Consider the following 22,522-nt stretch of genomic DNA (forward strand, 5'->3'; position numbering starts at 1 on the left):
CTCTGATAACCTAGCACTAGCAAAAATTAGGGTAAAAGAGAGTGTTGGGGTTTTTTATTGCATTGAGTAAAATGAGAATTAGGTGAAGTGACTTACGAAATGAAAATATGAGGCCTTTCTTAAAAAGTGATTAAGAATTTCAAGATGGCCACAGCAGAGCACTAAACCAACTGCGTGGTCCACCTGAGTGAAGGGCCCTATCTAACTGCAAAAGTTACACACCCATAAGGCTGGCCCACCCATGCACACAATTGATGAGTGGTAGATCTGGATTTGGACATGGGATTTTTAACTATTCATACAGTGCTTTCTCTATGATGGTAGTGCTTTCTCTATGATGGTAGTCATCAAACTTTATCAGTGACTTGAGAGTCTATGAAACCTAGGATGGTTGTTAAAAATATAATACCAGATGAGGCAAACAAATCCATAATTCACTCTACTTCCATTTTACAAAATTGCAACCTTGTCTCAACAGAACTGTGGACATGCCCTGATAAGAATGTGCTAGTAAATGGTGTTTGGTATAAATAAATATAGAGGAACAGTGCTAATACAAGGCTAGCCTCTTGGATCCACTCAGTGCAATCTAGCTAGAACTCCACAGCGACCGTGAAAGTGGAAATGGTCTGATCAGTAGTGTTTGCTGATGGGAAGCACTATGGAAGCTTTATACAGCTGAACTTCAGGTAGTGTTCTGATTCCTAAATGTTCTTAACTTTATTTTTAATGCATTGATGTTTTGTTTTTGCTTTTGCTTATTAACCCCTCATTGTCCTTCCACAGAATTGCAAACATCTAACTCTTCTGTGCATTCACTGTCTAACTTTTACTATGCATCATGAAGACAGAAGCCCTATATGAGATACTCAACACCACAGCTTTTCTTTTTTTTAATACATAGAAGTTATTTAGACTCTATTGATATATTTTTAGAGCTTATAAAATCAAGAATTGCATTAATAAAAATGAGCTCTCTGTGCTTTCCTTAAGATTCCCTGACACAGTTTGCCATTAGAATGATGGAATGCCCTGTTAATTTAATTAAAATATCATAGAATCATAAATCTTGAAGGAATTTTGGGAATTCATTTTTCTGACCTCTCAAGCAGGTAAATGTCTAAACCACAAAGCTTAGGGAATTACCTGTTGTTGAAATATATTCAATAATTAAGCTTCCACAACTGTACTACTCAATTATTATTATTTAGCTTGGTGTTCAAGAAATTATTTCTAATGTACATGTCCTTGTCTAATTTAAATGCATTTTATTTTCTGTTCTCCATGTAAATTAAAATTTGACTAGCATCCTCCTTATGAGAATATCTCATTTTGTTTGTGCGTGTGGAGGGGGGAGAGGGTGTTGGGGGTGGTGATAGGAACCATCATAAACTCATAGATCAGTGTTCTTGACAAATAATGATTCTCAGCGGCCGAGCGGTCATTCCTTCCAGACATTATGTTAAGTGCTTTACATGTATAATCAAATTTAATCTTCAGAACAACCTTAGGAGGTAGGTGTGTTATTGTGTCTGAAGATCAGAGTTATACTGAGATATAATTGACCTATAGCAGTATGTACATATAAGGTATGCAGCATAATGATTTGACTTACATGTATCATGAAATGATTACCACAATAAGTTTAGTTAATATCTGCATCTCATAGATACAAACAACAATACACATCTTTAGTATACAGGAAAACATTTGATTATTTTAATAGAATTAAGTTATATATGGTAAGTGGAATGGTTGAGTCAAAAGCAGATGGGCATTATTTATATTTTCTTTTAATGGAACAGTCTTTAATCTTTCTATGACATCCTTCTCTCTATTTTCTTTATTTGTTTTTAAATAACAAGGATTCTGAAAACTTATGTGGGAATGACCAGGTTGTATTTGGCCCAGTATAATAATTTAAATATGGTTCTGTAAGCAGGACTTAATTTTAAATAATAGGTATGTTTTTAATTATTATAATTATGTCAAAATTGTTCTCTACAGATTAGTGCCTTTGTTTTTGGCAACATAATCAGTTCAAAATTAACAGACTGGCTAGGACAAACATCTGTTTTCTAGATTTATTTGTTTAAAAGAATATTCAGCCTAAGAGCTCTGGTTACTGAGTACGTGTACCTGCTCATGTGCACTGACTTGCATGTTTACCCCAGCCTTGGGCAGCATGGCCGCATGCCGCACTGTGGGCAGGGATCCTGCTGTCGGCAGACCTTGTGTTCTGGGGCAGATGACACCAGAAAAGCCCAGTTAAGAGCAAACACCAACGTGTGTCTTGACAGCTGAGGAATTATTTCCAAAAGACTGTCTATTCTTTCTCTGATTAATTTATCTATTTAGTCCCAGGACTCATTACTCCCCAATTACAGCTACTCCTATAAATGTCATTCTTTTGTTGCCTGACAAACCAATCACCTCTGATTGTTTACACTGTCTTTTCTTAGAAATTCTAGGTCAGCCAACTTAAAAGTTCAATAATAAATAATAATAATGACTCATTTTCTACAAGAAGGTTTACAGAGAATTTACTGCCCTACACATTACTGCCTATGCCGTTATTTTCTCCAGCACAACAACATAATGAGACCTTTAAAATGGAAAAGAAATAAATCATCTAGTATGATATTTATGTACTTAGAACATTTCTTTAAAATGTAGATGTTCAGTAGCCAGTTTTGCCAGCAGTTCTCAGAAGCAAGTTCAACTCTTGAAGAAGTGTTCATTTTCATGAAATAACTTGGCATACATACATTGATTTTTCCCTCTCAGATGGGCATTTTTAAAATAACAAAATCGGCCCTGGCCGGTTGGCTCAGTGGTAGAGCGTCAGCCTGGCGTGCAGAAGTCCCGGGTTCGATTCTCGGCCAGGGCACACAGGAGAAGCGCCCATCTGCTTCTCCACCCCTCCCCCTCTCCTTCCTCTCTGTCTCTCTCTTCCCCTCCCGCAGCCAAGGCTCCATTGGAGCAAAGATGGCCCAGGCGCTGGGGATGGCTCCGTGGCCTCTGCCTCAGGCGCTAGAATGGCTCTGGTAGTGACAGAGCGACCCCCCCCCCCATGGGCAGAGCATCGCCCCCTGGTGGGCTTGCCGGGTGGGGCGCGTGCGGGTGTCTGTCTGTCTCCCCGTTTCCAGCTTCAGAAAAGTACAAAAATAAAATAAAATAAAATAACAAGATCAAAGTATATTGTAAAATTACGTAGTTTCTGAGACCTTTCTTAGTCACTATATTTTGACTTACAAATTCTAACCATTAAAATGAAAATAATCTTCACAATTTCTCATAAAGAATGATGGTATATTAAGGATTAAACATTAAAATGTTTAAAAAATAACAAATACCTTATGCAACATAGGAGAAAAGTAACAACAATAATTAATTAAGTGCTTATAATATGTACTAAGCACCTGATATTAATATTATCTCTATTTTATAGAGATTTTTTATCTAAGGATTTGAATCCAGATCCATTTAATTCCCCAACTTTACATCAGCAGCATTTGTCCTCACTCTGCCTTGTATTTATTATGTCAGGTACTCTGCTGAGTATTTTATATGTATTATTTCATTTAATAATTTCTTCCCTTTCTCTTCCTCTCCTCCGCCTCCTCTTTTTCTTTCATTTTGACCTCACCCCCAACTTCTTTCTCTTCAGTGTGATAAGGTGAAAAATTATGGATTAGAAAGGTTTAAGTATATCACCCAAGGTCATGTAGTTCTAGAATGGTATTTTTGTTTCAAAATAAGCTGATATATTATCACGTTTTATTTTATGTAAGATATGCTATACAAAAGAAGGGGGAATGATAGCTTACTTCAATTGTAATACAATGTAAAAAGAGAAAGGCTAAAAGAGAAGGAAGGTTGGAGGGACAAAGGAGAGGCTCTTGCCTTTCTATCTTCTAGTGTTACTATTACTGGTAATGCATTAAATATTTATAGGAAAATGTGTGGTTGTCTGGTGATGGAGACAGAGATAATAAAATCTAAATGTTTTTATGAAGCTTAGTGGACTTACTTGAGTTTATATATGAAAACCAACTATTTTGGAGAATTTACACAGTGTGCTGGACCTTCTGTACCACAGTGAATATATTTTGGGAGTGTGTTAAGGAAACTGTCTATATAGCAATACATGCAGATGTGGCATAAAGATCAAAATTAATTAGAATGGTTCTTATTTCTAAACTCTTGAGCTTAAAAGCCATGAAGTTATTCACACAATTACATCCAGTGAGACCAATGACTTTTTTATATTGTCTGTCTCATTTAGATAGTATTTCAAGAAGTAAATTTTACTAACACCTATATTGTTGGTTATCGTCAAAGATGCAGAACTAAGTGAATCACTTGCAGTTAATACTTAAGGTATATTTAAATTAACCAACTTTAATTACAAATAGTGAGACATTCAAGGAATAGTATACAGTTAAAGGACAAGACTGTTGCGCCATTAAAGGAGGCGCGGCTGCATTATGGGAGTGGGAAAGGGAAAATATGGAGGCCAGCTGAGTTTACCTAGTAGAGTACAAAGAACTTTAAAAACTCAGAATTTTCATTCTTTCTAAAATTTGTAAGTATTTAATGTGTCCACTATCATTCATTTGCCTCCAGTAATGGTTTACTGGAGATTTATAATTTTGAACATGATGCTCTCTTTTGGGAATTTGGATGGGGGGGTAGCTCTTTCTATAATTTCAATTGTGCCAAATGTCTGCCAGTCAGCCTGGACAGTCAGTGCTGTTAATGTTACTGCAGTTCCATGATAACATTTCTCTTCACTAAATCGTAGTGTCTGGTCGGTCTCTGACATTTCACACCAATTGCCCTGTCACTGTTGGAAGCTAAATCGGCATATTAAGGAGCAGCAAGTGGCACCTCACGTCTGCCCTGAGGAAAGTTAATGTATTTTAGTTACCGCAAAGATCCTTCGAGGCTCTCCCCGAAGTACTTCGGCCGAGCTCACTGATTCGAAGCTGCGTTTCTCAGCCGCACAGAAGGCACATGGAATAAACACTAGAAGGAGGACAGTTTAAAGACTTAAAGGCAGTTCCTGTCAAGGCAAGCTATACTTTTCCTCTCAGCTGCACACACAGGGGAATTATCCCTATGATCTGCCAGTGTTTTATTGCCACAGAAGGAGGCGTCCGTGACAAAGGGAGCTGGCAGTGTACGTTTTTGTTGTGTTAGTGTGACGATAGTAATTTCCCACTTCTCCATTTAGTGACAGTGCTTAAACTTAAAGGGGAGAATAATGAATGCGTTTTAAGAAGCAGTGAGCTCCAAAAGACTTGGTAGCTTAATAAATGCAGAATCATTTGTATGGTACAGGTTATGTTTAAAAATTGTATAAAATTCAACTAGCGTGAGTTAGTTGTCCGGCGTGCCCTCGATGACATTGGTATGTTCAGTTCTGATTTGCGTTGTGGGGTGACCTGGTCAAGTACTACTGAATCAGATACTTGATTTGTATATTAAATCCTGATCCAGTTGCTTTGGTTTCCTTTTCTAGTCAAATAGAAAATCATCCTTTTGTATTTGATTCTCATTATTTTAGAGAGGGGAAGAAAAACACTTCTGGGCTTGTTTTCTTTTTTCTTTCTTTTTTAATGTTTACTTTATTGATTTTAGAAAGAGAGGAAGGGAGAGAGGGAAAGACAGACAGGAACATATCAATTGATCTGCTCCTGTGTGTGCCCTGACCGGGGATTGAACTGGCAACCTCTGCGCTTTGGGACAGCCTCCAACCACCTGAGCATCTGGCCAGGGCTGGGCATGTTTTCTTCAGGAACTGAATTTTTCTCTTCATTAGATTTTGGGGGTGTTTTAAGGTTGAGGATATTTTATATTAATTTTTTTTTCAGTTTTAATTTGAGAAGAAATAATTAGATTAGTGTTTAGAAATTCAATTAGCAATGAAAGGAAAGAATTGAGTTATCAAAAACATAAACCTGAATAACAACAAGCAGTACTCGGTGAAAGATATCATATGAAGAATGGATCTGCCCCATAAATGATGCAGAAAATGTGTTAAATTTGCTTGAAGTAGTTACTTTAAATGTTTAAGTTAAGTTGTTATAATATAAAAAATTAAAACTACCCTATTTATTATCTTTTTCATTTTGTATTTCTTGATGCTTCTATTTAAAACATAAGTATAGATTTAAAAACATAAGCAATATTGTTATTTGTCAGCTAAAATACATATTTGATTTTTGAGGCTCTCTGATCAGTTTTTCTGTACCTGGAATCTCCATACTATGCAACAAGTATTTAAAAAAAAAAATGCTTCCCACCTGGTGACATTGATTTAGGAATTAATTAAAATTACTGTTTATTCTTTACAAAGTGAAATCTCTGATTAACCATAACTGAATAAAAAAAATGAGAGAACAGGTTACATTTTGATTAATTCTAATATTTGTGGATATTAATTGGTTTTATATAGGATTAGCAATGTGTAAAATACAGTAATGATTGTATTATCTCTGATTCAATATTTAATTTTCTAGAATCTTTAATGTCCTCATCTTCTTCATGTCATCAATAGAGGGTAGCATTTTATTAATTAAACAGGTGAATTTTAAAAAATCTAATTAATCTTGTAGTATCATTTCACCTGACTTTTTGTTTGTTTGTTTGTTTGTTTTGGTGGAGGCATAGCTTTATCTTTCCTTTTATTTGCAACATTTTAATTTTAAAACTTTTAAAAAAGATATTTTATTTATTTATTTATTTATTTATTTTATTATTATTATTTTTTGTATTTTTCTGAAGCTGGAAACGGGGAGAGACAGTCAGACAGACTCCCGCATTCGCCCGACCGGGATCCACCCCGCACGCCCACCAGGGGGCGACGCTCTGCCCCTCCGGGGCGTCGCTCTGTCGTGACCAGAGCCACTGTAGCACCTGGGGCAGAGGCCAAGGAGCCATCCCCAGCGCCCGGGCCATCTTTGCTCCAATGGAGCCTTGGCTGCGGGAGGGGAAGAGAGAGACAGAGAGGAACGAGGAGGGGGGGTGGAGAAGCAGATGGGCGCTTCTTCTGTGTGCCCTGGCCGGGAATCGAACCCGGGACTTCTGCACGCCAGGCCGATGCTCTACCACTGAGCCAACCGGCCAGGGCAAAGATATTTCTTTTAAACAATATATAATTGATTCTTAATATTTGATCTAATATGATAATTTGCCTTTTATTGGCAGAATTCAGTTCATTCATACTTAACTTTATGACTAAAAGAAAATCAATTTTGTTTTTTCATGTCACTGTTTATTGCTTAACAAAGTGCTACCTCTTACTCTTTTTTTAGGGCTTTGTTTTTTTTATTCCTACTCTGATAAAATTGTTTTTTGTTTTTCATTTTTTCATGTGATAATTTGTGTGTTCTGCCTGCCTTCTTTCCTTCCCTCTTTCCTTCCTTCCTTCCTTGTCTCTCTTTCTCTCTTTCTTTCTCTCTCTCTCTCCCTCCCATCTTCCCTCCATCCCTCCCTTCTTTCTCTCTCGCTCTATTTCTCTCTCTCTCGCTCTTTCTCTCCCTTCCTTTCTTCCTTCCTTTCATTTTATTCTAGAGAGAAAAAGAGAGACAGATAGGGACATACAGACAGGAAGGGAGAGAGATGAGAAGCATCAACTTGTTGTGACACATTAGTTTTTCATTGATTGCTTCTTATGTGCCTTGACTGGGGCTCCAGCTGAGCCAGTGACCATGGGGTCATATCTGATGTCCCACTCTTAAGCCGGAGACCTTGAGCTCAAGCTGGTGTGCCTGTGCTCAAGTCAGTGACCTCAGCATTTCGACCCTGGGTCTTCAAGTCCCAGATCAGTGCTATCCACTGTACCACTGCCTGGTCAGGCATTTTTATTTTTAATCCATTCATGACTTTTTTCCTTTCCCCTGTTTTCTTTCTTTCCTTCTTTCCTTCTTTCCTTCTTTCCTTCTTTCCTTCCTTCCTTCCTTCCTTCCTTCCTTCCTTCCTTCCTTCCTTCCTTCCTTCCTTCCTTCCTTCCTTCCTTCCTTCCTTCCTTCCTTCCTTCCTTCCTTCCTTCCTTCCTTCCTTCCTTCCTTCCTTCCTTCCTTCCTTCCTTCCTTCCTTCCTTCCTTCCCACAGCTAAACTTATCCCCAGGTTCCAGGGCAGGAACCCAGAGCCCATGAGCGGTGGAGCTTGCTGTAGCAGCCATCTGGGCCAGCCCCTGCTGAGGGGGGAGCAGGGGCTGAATTTGACGTGGCTGTGGTCCCCTGTTTTCTTAATGACCCAAATAACATGTCCTGGATCTCTGCATGGATGCTCTGTTTATTTCTACATGTCTTATCTTTCTCAGTTCTATTAATACAACTTTAAGAGATTATTTTGTATTAGAATATCCTTGAGAGTATGTCCCTTTTGGTTCAAGAGTATTTTTTTTTTGTATTTTTCTGCAGCTAGAAAGGGGAGAAACAGTCAGACAGACTCCCGCATGCGCCGGACCGGGATCCACCCGGCACGCCCACCAGGGGCGACGCTCTGCCCACCAGGGGGCGATGCTCTGCCCCTCTGGGGCGTCGCTCTGCTGCGACCAGAGCCACTCTAGCGCTTGGGGCAGAGGCCAAGGAGCCATCCCCAGCGCCCGGGCTATCTTTGCTCCAATGGAGCCTTGGCTGCGGGAGGGGAAGAGAGAGACAGAGAGGAAGGGGGGGGAGGTGGAGAAGCAAATGGGCGCTTCTCCTATGTGCCCTGGCCGGGAATCGAACCCGGGTCCCCCGCACGCCAGGCCGACGCTCTACTGCTGAGCCAACCGGCCAGGGCCTCAAGAGTATTTTTTAAGCATTTAATTTTATGTTCCCAGATATCTTCATCCCTTACACTGCAGTCTTGTCTCTCAGTATTGTGTGGGTAGTATCCCACTGTCTTCTGTCCACTAGGCTTCAGATGAGATGTGTAGGGTCACTCTGAATGTTGGCTTTTTTCTCTGAGTTCAACACGTTCACTATTTCTCAAAGCTTGTAAAAGCTTTACTCCTTCTGGGACTTAAATAATTTTATAATTTCATTTGTGTGTGGTGTCTAATAAATAAAATAAATGAACAACAACAAAAAACCCAGTAACAAACTCATAGATACAGAGAACACATTGATGGTTGCAGAGGGAAGGTCAGTGAGGTGGAGGGTGAACAAGGGGAAGGAATTAAGATGTACAAATTGCCAGATATAAAAACAGTCACAATAGGTAAAATATGGCATAAGGAATATAGTTAATTATATTGTAATAACTATGTATGGTGCCAGTTGGGTACTAGAGTTATTAGGGCAATCATTTTGTAAATTTTGTGAACATTTAATCACTTTGTTGTATACCTGAAATTAATATAATAGTATGTCAACTGTAACTGAAAAATAAAATAATTTAAACGAAGTTTCTTAGCAGGATATGCCTAGATGAGAGTCATTTCTCATCCAGCTATCTATGAGTCTGTGAGCTGTTCTGATTTTCAGACTCAGGTCCTCTTTTCCAGCTTCGGGCAATTGCTCTTCGTATGTGTTCTGTTAAGTTTGTATGTTACTTTAGAATATTTTATAATTTGCATGCTAGCTTAGTTGCCTAGATCTCTTCTCCATATCTCTTAACTTTTCCTTTATGATTTTCATTCTTTTAATTTATTTTTTTCAGTTTGAACTTCTTGCATTTGAACTTTCTTGCTGCTAGTTCAGATACACACAATGATTACCCTCGCCTTTAGTTTATCTGCTTAATATTTAATTCATGCAAACTCATGATTTGATTTTTCTTCCTGAACTTATTCTCATTTTTTATTTTTATTTACTGTTCATGAGTTTATCTGTCTATAATATTCTTTTTTACTAAAGTATATTCTGATAATTTTACTTGGTCTTCTCTCTGGACTTAAAATTTTTATCTGCCCTTCCTGGGACAGTAGGCTGGTAATAGAAATACACCTACTGCAAGAATCCTACAGGTATTGAAAGATAAAAGAATTTTGGGGCCTGTGTTGTAACAAAACTTTCAGTCACCCCTCTGTCTGTCTGTACATTCTTTTTTTTTTTTTTTTCTCTTTTTTTTTTTACAGAGGCAAAGATAGACAGGGACAGACAGACAGGAACGGAGAGAGATGAGAAGCATCAATCATCAGTTTCTCGTTGCACGTTGCAACTTCTTAGTTGTTCATTGATTGCTTTCTCACATGTGCCTTGACCGCGGGCCTTCAGCAGACCGAGTAACCCCCTGCTGGAGCCAGCGACCTTGGGTCTAAGCTGGTGAGCTCTTTGCTCAAGCCAGATAAGCCCGCGCTCAAGCTGGCAACCTCGGGGTCTCGAACCTGGGTCCTTTCACATCCCAGTCCGACGCTCTATCCACTGCGCCACCACCTGGTCAGGCTGTCTATACATTCTTAAAGAACAAGGAAAACACCCTATTTACTTAGTTCTGTCTTTTATTTCTCTTCTGATTGGTTCTGTTTTAAAAGAATTTAAAAATAATTTCAAGTGCACAGAAATGTTTTTAGATCAAATAGAAATGCAGTCATAATATAATCACCTATATTTCCCCAAAGTGCTGTATACCTTTCTTCCCCTCCAAATGACATAAAACAAGATACTGAAATGATCTTTTTTGGCTTTTTGAAGGCAAAGAAACTCGTGGAGGACTGCATCCAACTATGGGGTGCAGGTGTGAGCAGTGTAGATACTAGATGCTACCTCTTCTTGCATCTTTCACCTTGCTTTCCTAATACTGGCTTTATACACACGGTTCTGTAAATGTTTGACCTCATTGAGGAAAGACACCCTTTACAAGTTTTTACTTCTTGTGTCTTTTGTGGACTCAATTGTGTCTCTTCTTGAATTCATATGTTGGAGACCTAAACTCTAGCTCCTTAGACTGTGGCTACTTGGAGATAGGGTCTTTAAAATTAAAATGAGGTCATTAGGGTGGGCCCTAATCCATTATGACTGGTATACTTATAAGAAGAGGATATTAAGACAGACAAGCACGGAAGGAAGAGCATAGAAGGACATGAGAGAAGACGGCTATCCACAAGTTAAGGAGAGAGACCTAAGAAGAAATCAACCTTCCTGACAATATGAAATTGAACTTCTAGCATCTAGAATTGTGAGCTAATAAATTTCTATTGTTTAAGCCACCTGGTCTATGGTATTTAGCTATGGCAGCCCTAGAAAATTAATGCAAATCTCAGTAGATCCAGTTCCCTAGAGATTCTGGTAGGTGGTTGATTCAGCAGAGGCAAATAGCTTGACAGACTGATTCAGGAGAAGCAAGGAGAGGAGAGCAGAGGAGAAGGGCCAGTGTGCTTTCAGCATCTCTCCCACTAAGTGCAGCTGCAGTCACTAAATGGCAAAATGGTATTCGTTTCTTATACTTAAGTGCAGCCATGTGAAAAATACTAAGAAAACAAAGTATAAATCTGTATTGCTTTTCATTGTAAGTATATATTTTAGGATATTTTATCTAGTTGCAAATTCTCCAAAATTCTTACCAGGTCATTAATTAGTAGGAAAGCATTGCTTTTAAAGTTACCCTTAGGTAAATATGGGGAAAATCCAAATCTCGACAGTTTTTGTTACTTTTGATATCTGTGACAAAATTTCTCAGAGGAAAATGAAAATTTCTATTCAAATTTATTTGTGAATTTCTTTTAACTACCTCTTTTTCCTCATCGATTATCCAGTACAAACTCTATTACATAAGAAGATACTATGCTTACACATCCCGAGCAGGAGAATAAAGACATTTGTCTTTTTCCCCACAGTGAAATATGAAGTGGATGGTAGATCAGAGGGTGCTGATGTTACCCTCAGTCATGTTCGCTTTGAACCGTTGCATTATCATCATTGAGAGGGAGAAGGTTACTGGAGATATTTCTGTACCATCTCAAAGTGTCATGTGGCTAAGGTGATTGGATATTTTTCGAGTCAGGAGGAAATGTCTGCTGTTTAAAATCAGAAATTAAAATAGGTGATTATTTGTTTCTTATCCAAATATGAACCAAGTAAATTAACTAAGGTTCTAATATTTTTTTTAAAGAAAATGGTGTCATGCAAAGGTTCTAGTAAAACGTTTCTTTCGGGAGCTTTAAGATTGCCAATAGCATACATACCTCACTAAATGTTTCATCTTTTAGGAATTCTTCCTAGGTAGTGGTGATGTTCACTATACATATTTGGTATGCTGACTTCAGAAACAGCTACATATATTGTTTTTGCCAGAAGTCACCTTGTCCTGGAGTGTGAAAGAATTAGCTGAGACACTATTATCTGGCTTTGTCACATTCTTTAATGGCCAGCACTTACAGCTGGTTGGAGGCAGAAAGGCTTTTAATGTTTTAAACACAAGTACAGTTTCCTAATTTGTTTGTAAAAAATTGATGAAGCAAATATAACTTTTTTTTTCAATTTTAAACTAATCTAAGTTGGCAAATATAACAAAAAATAAATAAAATAAAACAAATTAAAGTATTTACCTGTCTATGTTGGCAATCTTTGACCCTTTGAGACCCAGATGTAAAATATACAAACATTAACATTAAAATTGAAAATGTAATGGCTTAAGCATTAACTGTTCAACTGATTCTTTAGAAAGGTTTATATTCTTTCATAGAATCATTAGATATTTATAAAAATAAAAAAGAATGTATACTACTTTGTCTTAAAATTATATTTAAACAATGGGTAGAAATCATTGACATAATACAGATTTATTTTCATTTAGCACTTCTTATTTTAATGTAATATGTCTCTGATTTATGAAATAAACATGTTCAATGTAATAAATATGAGACTGAAAAATATTTTAAATCCTTTTACCCAGAGATAATCATGATTTATATTTTTGGTGTACATCATTCTATTATTTCTATTAAATATTTACTGAAAATGTTAAAAATTCAAATATTTACTTTAAAAATGTATGACAACACATTTTGTGTACATTTACACGCGTGTACCAGACTCTTGCAAAGTACTTGAAAGCATTGTCTCAGTTAATCATACTTTGAGAGAGGATTTATCTGAAACTCAGATAAATATGTTTACAAAAATCACAAGATTAAGTAGTGGTAGAGTCAGGATTATTTGAAACTGTTAAGAACTGATACTTTTGGTCTTAAAAATTAGGTTGTATTATTTCCCTAACATACCAGCACTTCTTGTATATTTTCCCATATTATTGATTATTTTTTTATAACATGGCTCGTATGGTTGGACATACACAATTTACTTAACAATTTTCTTTTGGTAGGCAATTAGGTTTGACATATATTTATCTATCTGTAAATAATTTTGGGAAATATATTCTTGACAGTAGTTATTTCCAAAATCCTGGATTATTCCCTTGAATAAACTGTAAAAATTACACATTATAAAGTGTACACTGAGAATGTACACATTTAAAATCTTTTTACTACGTATCCTGAAAAAATGAGCTTTGAAGTTTGTGCCACCATTTGGATATATCAATTTTTCTATGCTTTATGTACGTTGGGGATTCTAAATTGAAATATTTCTGCCAGCTACATAAAATAAAATATTCTTATCATATGACATAAATCAGCAAAACCCTGAAAATACATAGTTCTAATAATGAGCACAATTATATGAAGATATGGTTTTTCAATAATGTTTATATGCTTATGTAACATTTTTTAAGAAAGAAATTTTAACTATATTTTTCTTGGAAAATATTAAAGTATATAAGTTATCAAAAACTATAATATATATGCAGTTTAATTGAAAGTTATTTAATGGAAACCTTATTAAAATAAGAATTAGGGTTTGAAATATTTGAAAATTAGATATCAGATTTTTTACCGTCTAATAAGTTAGTGGAAGTGCAGTGGAACACTATGAGGCTATTCTTAACAACTTAACAGCTCTCTTCCTTTGTCCATTATGTGTGATTAGAGCAGCAAGTAATATTTTGCAACCCATATAAAACAATTTTGTGTTGAATTCATCAAGTTTATGTGGAAAATTTTTTTATCAACATAATCACATAAAGCCACTTCTTTAAGATAGCAAAACTTTCTTTAGCTATTCACCTCTCTACTCTCACTTTTTATGCAAGTAAAATATAATTGTAGTTTGTAAATTAAATCATAATGATTACATTTGGATATTATTTATCAACACTATCCTTTTTTGTAAAATTTAAATTTGAAAGATGCCATCAACTTTTTTTCTTTTTCTTTTTCTTTTTCTTTTTCTTTTTTTTTTTTTTAGTGAGAGAGAGGAACAAACAGGAAGAGAGAGAGATGAGAAACATCAACTCATAGTTATGGCACTTTAGTTGTTCATTGATTGTTTTTCATATGTTTGACCGGGTGGAGGGCTTCAGCTGAGCCAGTGACGCCTTGCTCAAGCCAGTAACCTTGGGTTTAAGTCAGCAACCATGGGGTCATGTCTGTGATCTTATGCTCAAGCTAGTGACTCTGTGCTCAAGCTGGTGATCCTGTGCACAAGCCAGCCACCTCAGGGTTTTGAACCTGGATCCTCAGTGTCCCAGGTCGGCGCTCTATTAAATCCTTCTTTTTAATCACTAATACCAGATACTGATTTATTATTACTATATTGAAATATTTAAGCTCTTATTTTGGTTTTGAGATGATGTGATTATGATAACAATTTTGATTTTAGGAAGTTTTATATATACCACAATATTTATAATATTTTAGTTTAATTTAATACTGTATTTTTATTTAATGAAGAAGACAAATACATGGGTTAGACATGAATTATCAGTATTCTAAATGCTGTAACTCAGTTACTGTTCATTAAGAAGCCTTTCTTTGGTTGATTAACATTTAATAATGGCATAGTTGAAATATATGGTTGATAGAAATAATCATGGCTAAAAAATGGTCTTTTCTGCATCGTTTTAATAACAAAATATAGCAAAACATTGAGGCTTTTTTTGTATAAAAATGTATAAAACTAGTTATTTGAATTCCTGAGTTTTTTGTTTAGTTTAATGTGGACAACATGATCTGTATGTGAAATCATAGAAGAGCTTTTCAAATTCCATTCTCTAACATACTAAATATTTATTTAGAAAAAGTCTGTATTCCTATCAAGGTCTGTGAGCCCTCATATAATTCTGGTGTGTCTTTTCCTCGCTGACCTCATTTCACTGCTCTTGACCTGACAGGGTCCTTCAGTTTGTGGGCCTTCTTTATCTTTTTTCCCACCAAAGAGTATTTGCACATTCTGTTCCCTTCCCCAGCTTGGTGCTTTATGTTTATTTCTTAGATCTCTGTATGAAGGTCAGTTGACTAAAATAGCCATGTTCAATTATATTGTTTAAATCAGACACTGCACCAATAGCTGTCACTGTGCAGTAGAGACTTTTATATGAATACTCTATTAGACTTCTGAATTAGAGACTTGAGTACACTGACCACAACATGGTAATTTATTACAGGTTTGGTTGGTGTTTTTATTGTCTCCCTAGGCAGTAATGTCCGAAAGGGCCCATTTCAGCTCTTCTTCATCTCTATCATGCCTTGAATAGTGCCTGATGTACAGTAAATATTCAATAAATATTTACTGAATAAGTTATTTAATGATAAAAATATAGTTTTGTTTCCTTAATAGTCTCTCTAATATTTTCTTGTTTCCTATAATCCTGTTTATTTAGGGCTGAAGAAATAAGTTTAAATCATGTTTATTTGCTCTTCAAATAATAATGAAACTGAAAGTTTGAATGAACTAATAGTGAGGCTACTTTAAAATTATATAGGTGTGTTCTCACTTTTAATATTAAATGATTTTTGCTGTTTTATTTTGAGAACACAGTGATTACAAAAATAAAAACAAAAAACACAAGTCAAAAATGAAAAATTTAAAGTTCCCACTTTAACCTAACCCCTTAAATACAGAAGAGTTTGATATAAGTTCAACTTTCATTTTATGTGTAGTATCTCTTTAATGATAACATATCAACATGTCTAAATGATATATGTAGAGATTTTTTTCCCCTACAATTCAGTGGGTCAGACAAAAATGATTTGTCATGTATGAGTTTTCACATGTTAATTGTGCCTATGTTAATTTGGGCATCACTGCAAAAAACATTTGTGGGAACCTTTATTTTAAATAAATTTCATAGTGTAATTGAACTATAAATATGAAATTTAAAATAAAGGAAACAAAGTCATGAGTTCTGTCATCAATTTTAGAGAAAGAAGATACTGTCATTCAGATGTTAATAGTGTAGAAAAGAATGAAAAACCTGGATTGTGTCAAATTCTGAAATATGTAAGCAAGTAAGTGAGAAAGGAAGACAATGATACTTCAGAGGGCTTCATCATGTGACTGTAATATGACCTGTCTTTTAGTGGCAATTAAAATTATAGTCCTTTTATCTAATAGTGTATCAGTAAATTCAGGAATAAGAAGATGGATAGTCTATGGGAATATCTATACTGCCCTCAGAGTTTATAGAAAATATGTATGTGATATAGATCTTTAGAGCCATTACTTACTTCAATAATACTTTAAAATTTCACATTAAATATTAGTAGTCTAATGGATATTCATGGTTCTATACTAGTTATAGATATTTCTTTGTATTGAATTGAGTTTTTTGAATAACATTTTAAAATTTATCCTGCATTTCATAGTTTTCTTTTAATGTATTTAATAAGGAAAGTTTTTTTTTAATTTTATTAAAATCTCAATTGTTCCTTACTTGATTCTAATTAAAACTATGCCTTGGCAGTAAATTCTGCTTCTGACATATTGACATAACAAGAGTACTTGTGGAAAATTATGATTGGCTCTCATTTGGTAATGAGTTTGTTTATGAAAATGAATGAATACATAATTTTTAAGATTGCTTATTACTCTTCTGCTATATAGTAAAATTCTTTATTAGTTGCCTCCAGCGTCTTATATATAATACATTCCTGAGAGATTGTACATGTAGAATGAGCTGAACAGTGCCACTAGACACAGATATTCTGAAGACTACAGCTAGGGTAAAAAGCTTAAAATCTAAGGAATAAAGGTACTTACTATATCCTCAATATCTGTTTTGTTTTGTTTTGTTTTTTAGAGTCCCTTCTTCTATAATTACATTGAAACCTCTCTTCATTTTAATTTCTTTTGAAATTGAAGGTTGATCTTTCTTGAGGTTTGATAGCTTATCAAATTCTGTACATTCTTTCTATTCTACAGATTTTACAATAAGATTAGAAGAAATACACACCTAATTAGATAAAGTTATCTATGGAAAACAAGTTGTAGATTGGCTTCCAACCTCCTCTTCCCTGCAAAAAAATTAAGGAGGGAGTAGTATTTTTATTCAGTAGTAGCTATAAGGAAACATTTATGTCACATAATGATTATCAACACTGTTGTTATAATATTGAATAGTGTAATATATTTAATATGATTTTTTAAAGTGAAAAAACATTGTATTCTAGACCCTGAAAATTACTGCTTACAAAAATTAGGGGATATTTCAAAATGAATATAAGTAATAAAATATCCCCTAATTTTTTTGAGCAGTATATAAAAGGATCTTTGCAGATATATAATATAAGCAAGTCTCCAAATGCATGCACAAATCCTTTTAATGTAAAATGTTACAAAGTTATGTATTGAATACAGAATTTTACCTAGGTATGCAGACGTTGAAGATGCAAAAACTCATGTCCATGCACAATTAATTAGGATGCTTTATATTATGTGCGCCATAAAGAACATATAAGGTATGGTGGTAATCTATAGGAGGAAATGATTAACTCTACCTTGTTGGGGGTGTGATGGGATTAGGGAATGCTACATTCCTGTTACATTGTGAACTAGTACATACTGATGTGACTAGGAGTTTGACAACTTGAAAAAGAGACAGACTTGTAAAAATAAAATGTACAATTAGGTCTCTTAGGTATAAATATCTCTAAATTCATCAAAATCCTCCCTGCTACTCCAAGAAGGTTTCTAATTATGTGTCTTTCTGCTAATAATGTGGCAGCTCAAAATTTCATCTAGTATAACAACTGTGGCTCTCAAGGCTTAAGGCTGCACAATGTTAGTGTGACACACTGAGCAGACTGACTCAAATGTCACAAATGCTCTGAGACGTTAACCCCTACTTAAAAAGGGTCACTTATAGAAACAGCTTTTCTTAATCAATATCTACATGTTAAGCCTCACATTTCCCCTCTCTACCCTTTAGGTCTTTATGCTGTGACAACATTGTCCTGTGTTATAGCAATAGTGTCTCATTTATGTTTTTATACTATAAATCACTGAACTGCTTATCCTGCTAAAATTTAAACTCTAAGTACAGTGTCTGAGTCAGAGCACAGTTGAAAAATAATTTGGTTTTTTTGGAAATGCTCAGGAGTAGGGGACCCGGATGTTCATGTTATTAAGATCAAATGATTGACTCCTTTCTCCTCTGATATTTTTTATTTTATTGTAATATAAATTTAATTTATAAATTTAAGAGTTTTTGTGTTCTTTAATAGAATGTTTTGGGAAATAGGCAAAATGGAGTATTTAAAAAACATGTTTTCTTTCCTCAAAATGATGTTTTGTGTTTCACTTCCCTTTCTGAACGACTTTGTACAACTAATAATTAGATGGCAATCCTCCCTCTGTTCTTTGTTTCATTTAGCATATAAAACGGTTGGTGCTACAGGTCTCTGTACACTAGTTATCTTCAAGTAATATGTTTTAGACTGATTTATTTATTTTTTTGTTCTTTTGTTGATATATAGATGTTTTTAAAATTTTTTAAATTAAAAATATTGGGGTGACATTGGTTAATAAGTAATATAGGTTCCAGGGTACATTTCTATGTGTACATGATCAGTATATTGCATTGTGTGCCAACCACCCAAAGTCAGTTCACTTTCTGTTACTGTATATCGTATTTGGCCCATTTTAGCCTTTACAGCTGCTCCTCCCACCTCCTTCCTGCTGGTCACCACCATTGTATTGCCTTTATCTATAAATTTGTTTTATATACCACATTGAGTATAATCATATAGTTCTTAGCTTTTCCTGACTGATTTATTTCACTTAACACGATATTCTCAATGTCGACCGATGTTGCAAATGACCAACAGATACATGAAAAGATGCTCATCTTCACTAGCTATTAAGGAAATGCAAATCAGAATTACAAATGAGATACCACCTCACACCTGTTAGAATGTCTCTTATCAACGAGATGGGTAATAACAAGTGTTGGAGAGATTGTGGAAAAAAGGAACCCTCATTCACTGCTGGTGGGAATGCAAACTGGTACAGTCACTATTCATAACAGTATGGAGGCTCCTCAAAAAACTAAGAATTGAATTTTCATATGGCCCAGCAATGTCTCTTCTGAATATCTACCTGAAAAATTGGAAACATTTATTTCTAAAGATATATGCACCCATGCACCCATATGTATAGTGCAGTATTATTAATGATGTCCAAGACAGGGAACAGTAGATAATTGGATAAAGAAGATGTGGTACATATATACAATGAAATACTCCTTGGCCATACAAAAAGATAATATACTGTTATATGTGATATTTAGATATTTATAAAGTGAATATATCATCTTGTAAAACTATTAACAATACAAAATATAGATAGAAAGTATAAATTTAAAAAGTTAGCTCTTAAATGTTTTAGTATAATCACCTTATCAAATTTCAGAAAGATAGCATTGATATTTTTTAGACTGTTAGTTTAAATTTTGTTGTACCTATTTGGGCTTCAGGGATACTACTACTCTAAATCTGAGCAATCATCTGGTTTGATTCATGGGATTGTTCTGTAATTATTTTAAGCATGCTAGATTCCCTAACTTCTGAAATAGGTTTTTTACATTAGGAGATAGTTAATAATACAACTTGTTAGTCACATTTAATTAATCTTTTTATTTATAAACAAATTTCTCTCCAAGAATAAAATAGCTCATTTCAAAGTACAAAATGTCATATATTTTTTTGGTGTGTGGCAGAAAAGCCTATTATAGTAAAAATAAATACGAGTCATGCCACCATACAGAAATTGTAAGTGTGAATACCTCTGAATTTCTAGGTTCAAGAGGAAACGACCTGTGATATAGGGGCCATACCAAGTTAATTTTGTCCATGTTTCTACATTATATGACTTTCACCTCAAACAAAAGAAATCTTTACATTTTATGTGATGAATACAAAGTTATTTTGTTTTCAATTTAAGGCACTAATAGTAAGAAGTAAATTTACTAGCATATTTAATTACAATATATCAAATATAGCTGCTCCAGCTTATGTTACTGTTAAAGTAATTTAAAAGTTTATTGGTGTTATTAAGCATGGTGATGTAAAATCATCTTCATCTCTTCTTTCTCTCAAAACTATTAAAATAAATTTATGGAATAAAGAGGCTTAAATTTGTACGGATAAAGATTATAGAAAGGAAGATAACATCAGATAAGGACTGCTAAGGAAAGTTGAGAGCCAGAAAAGAGTGATCATTGACTTCCAAGAACAGAAATAGCAAAAAGCTAAGTGCCTACATTAAGATAATATATAATAAATATATACCATATTGAGAAAAAATTGCATTTGTACCTCAAAACTCTGGCAGAGTCTAGAAATTAGAGCTACATGGTGACTTTGTGCTTGAGACTTGTTTGGAGGTTCTAGCAGGGGAGCGCAGCTACTCAAATACCCTTGACCGAAAAACGGTCCTCTCCTCTAGCGGGGAAGGTCGTCGTCTTCGACTGCGAGTGTGCAGCTTCGGGAAGGATGCACATGGAGCGGTGAGGGAGGAAGGGGACACCCGCCTAGCCAGCCAGATCAGCCAAATCAACCAATGGGGTGACAGATGTCACAGCCAGATCGCCCTCACATCCTACATGGTGACTTTGTAATGTTGGGTGCGAGATAGAGCTGAAGACAAAGATTGATTTAGAGTGTCTTCAAGAAGTTGCATTCTCAAATCCCTCCCTCACTGAACTTAGCCTTGGGTTGAACCTCAGGGGTTCTGTACTCAGAGATACCAGGAGATAAGAGAAGTGTTGTTTTTCTAAAAGAAATATCATTATTCCAGAAGAAGAAAAACTTTTTCAAGTTAAAGAAAGTCTGTACCTTGAGCTGTGGGATTTTTACTTTCCTTCCTTCTTAAATTCCAGAATTAGAGAATAGTTTGTAGTCTTAATTTCTGGAGATATTGGCCCAAGAGATGAGATTTATAGAGAGTGATATTTTGGGATTCACCAACAAAATGACCAAGGTCACCAACTGATCACCCTGTGGTATATAGCCCAAATATCAGCAAGTACTTTTATGCATGAGGAACATTCATTCAGCTTTTCGATGTCTTACTCTTTTTTTTGTCACATTTTCTGAACCTAATTTATTTTAATGCATTTAATATATAAAAAAATTATTCATGGAATAAAGAACCAAAAAGCATTAGCAAACATACAATTGAATGACCTGTGTCAACATTAGTGTCTATTGTGAGAATTCTCTCCAAAATAACTATTATTTTGGCTATAGGATTAACATGGCTATCGATATTGTCATATACCTTTCTGCTTATGCTTGGCACAGTCTGTATCAGTAATGTATTTTTAAAAATGTTTATGAGCCTCATGTGTTTTGATTCAGTGGTCAGAGCTTTTCCATTAAAATTAAACATATGTATTAGATTCCAGATACATAAATCTGGTTACATATTATAATCCTCACCCTTTCCCAGGCTCTGCATCCTCCAGGTTGAAGCCCTGGAGGTGACCACCTCCAACCACTTTTGGTCAATGCCTTACTCTTAAGTATGGATAGTCAAGGCTTATATATATTTGAGGAAATCTTTGAACAGAATAAGAACATCATAATGACAGGAATGATATAAAGAAGAAAAGGAAAAATGAGAAAATAGAGGAGTCAGAGACACTGCAGGGCACAGAAGAAAACTTCAAAACTGTACTAAATATCCTTAGATAAGAAATCATTTATTTTTGAAATAATGTCAAAGTGCTATATAAAAGGAATATTTAGAAAATGTATAAAAATTGATAAAAGAAATGAAAACATTAAGTAGAAGAAAAGAAAAAGAAAGTTGAGGAGACCATTTTTTCCCTAGGGTGCAATTCTTAGGAAAAAAAAGGCGAAGGAATAGAAGCCAGAATCTTAGAAAATTAGAAAATCAGCCTAGGAGATCAAAAATAAAATGAGTTCAAAAAAAGGAAATGGATAAGAAGAAATTATGTGCATATGTATGTATATATGTATATTTTTCATTATATAGTTTATGTACCTCATGAATGCATATTAATATAAATATTATTTATTTCAATTACATATACTGCTCACAAAAATTAAGGGATATTTCAAAATGAATTTGAAATGATAAAAAAAGCATTTGATTTTTTTTATTAAACAAGAACATCAGAAAAGCAAATGACAAATCAAAGAAAGTTGTCGATTATACAAATGAGATGCAAATGAGATGCAAAACCAACTTTAATATCATTGATGAAAATGCACTGTACAAAAGG

General features: G+C 34.9%; 1 protein-coding gene and 1 non-coding gene across 12 annotated transcripts in view; one reads left to right on the plus strand and one right to left on the minus strand.

Moving 5' to 3' along the window:
* Positions 1-22,522, plus strand: part of CACNA2D1 (calcium voltage-gated channel auxiliary subunit alpha2delta 1) — a 591,296-nt gene that overhangs the window by 137,460 nt on the left and 431,314 nt on the right. The window lies entirely within an intron of this gene.
* On the minus strand, positions 8,110-8,245 carry LOC136311395 (small nucleolar RNA SNORA5). The gene has a single exon (XR_010726783.1). It is a non-coding gene; the product is annotated as a small nucleolar RNA SNORA5 (small nucleolar RNA).

Source organism: Saccopteryx bilineata, chromosome 7 (assembly GCF_036850765.1).
Source record: "Saccopteryx bilineata isolate mSacBil1 chromosome 7, mSacBil1_pri_phased_curated, whole genome shotgun sequence".
NCBI lineage: Eukaryota > Metazoa > Chordata > Mammalia > Chiroptera > Emballonuridae > Saccopteryx > Saccopteryx bilineata.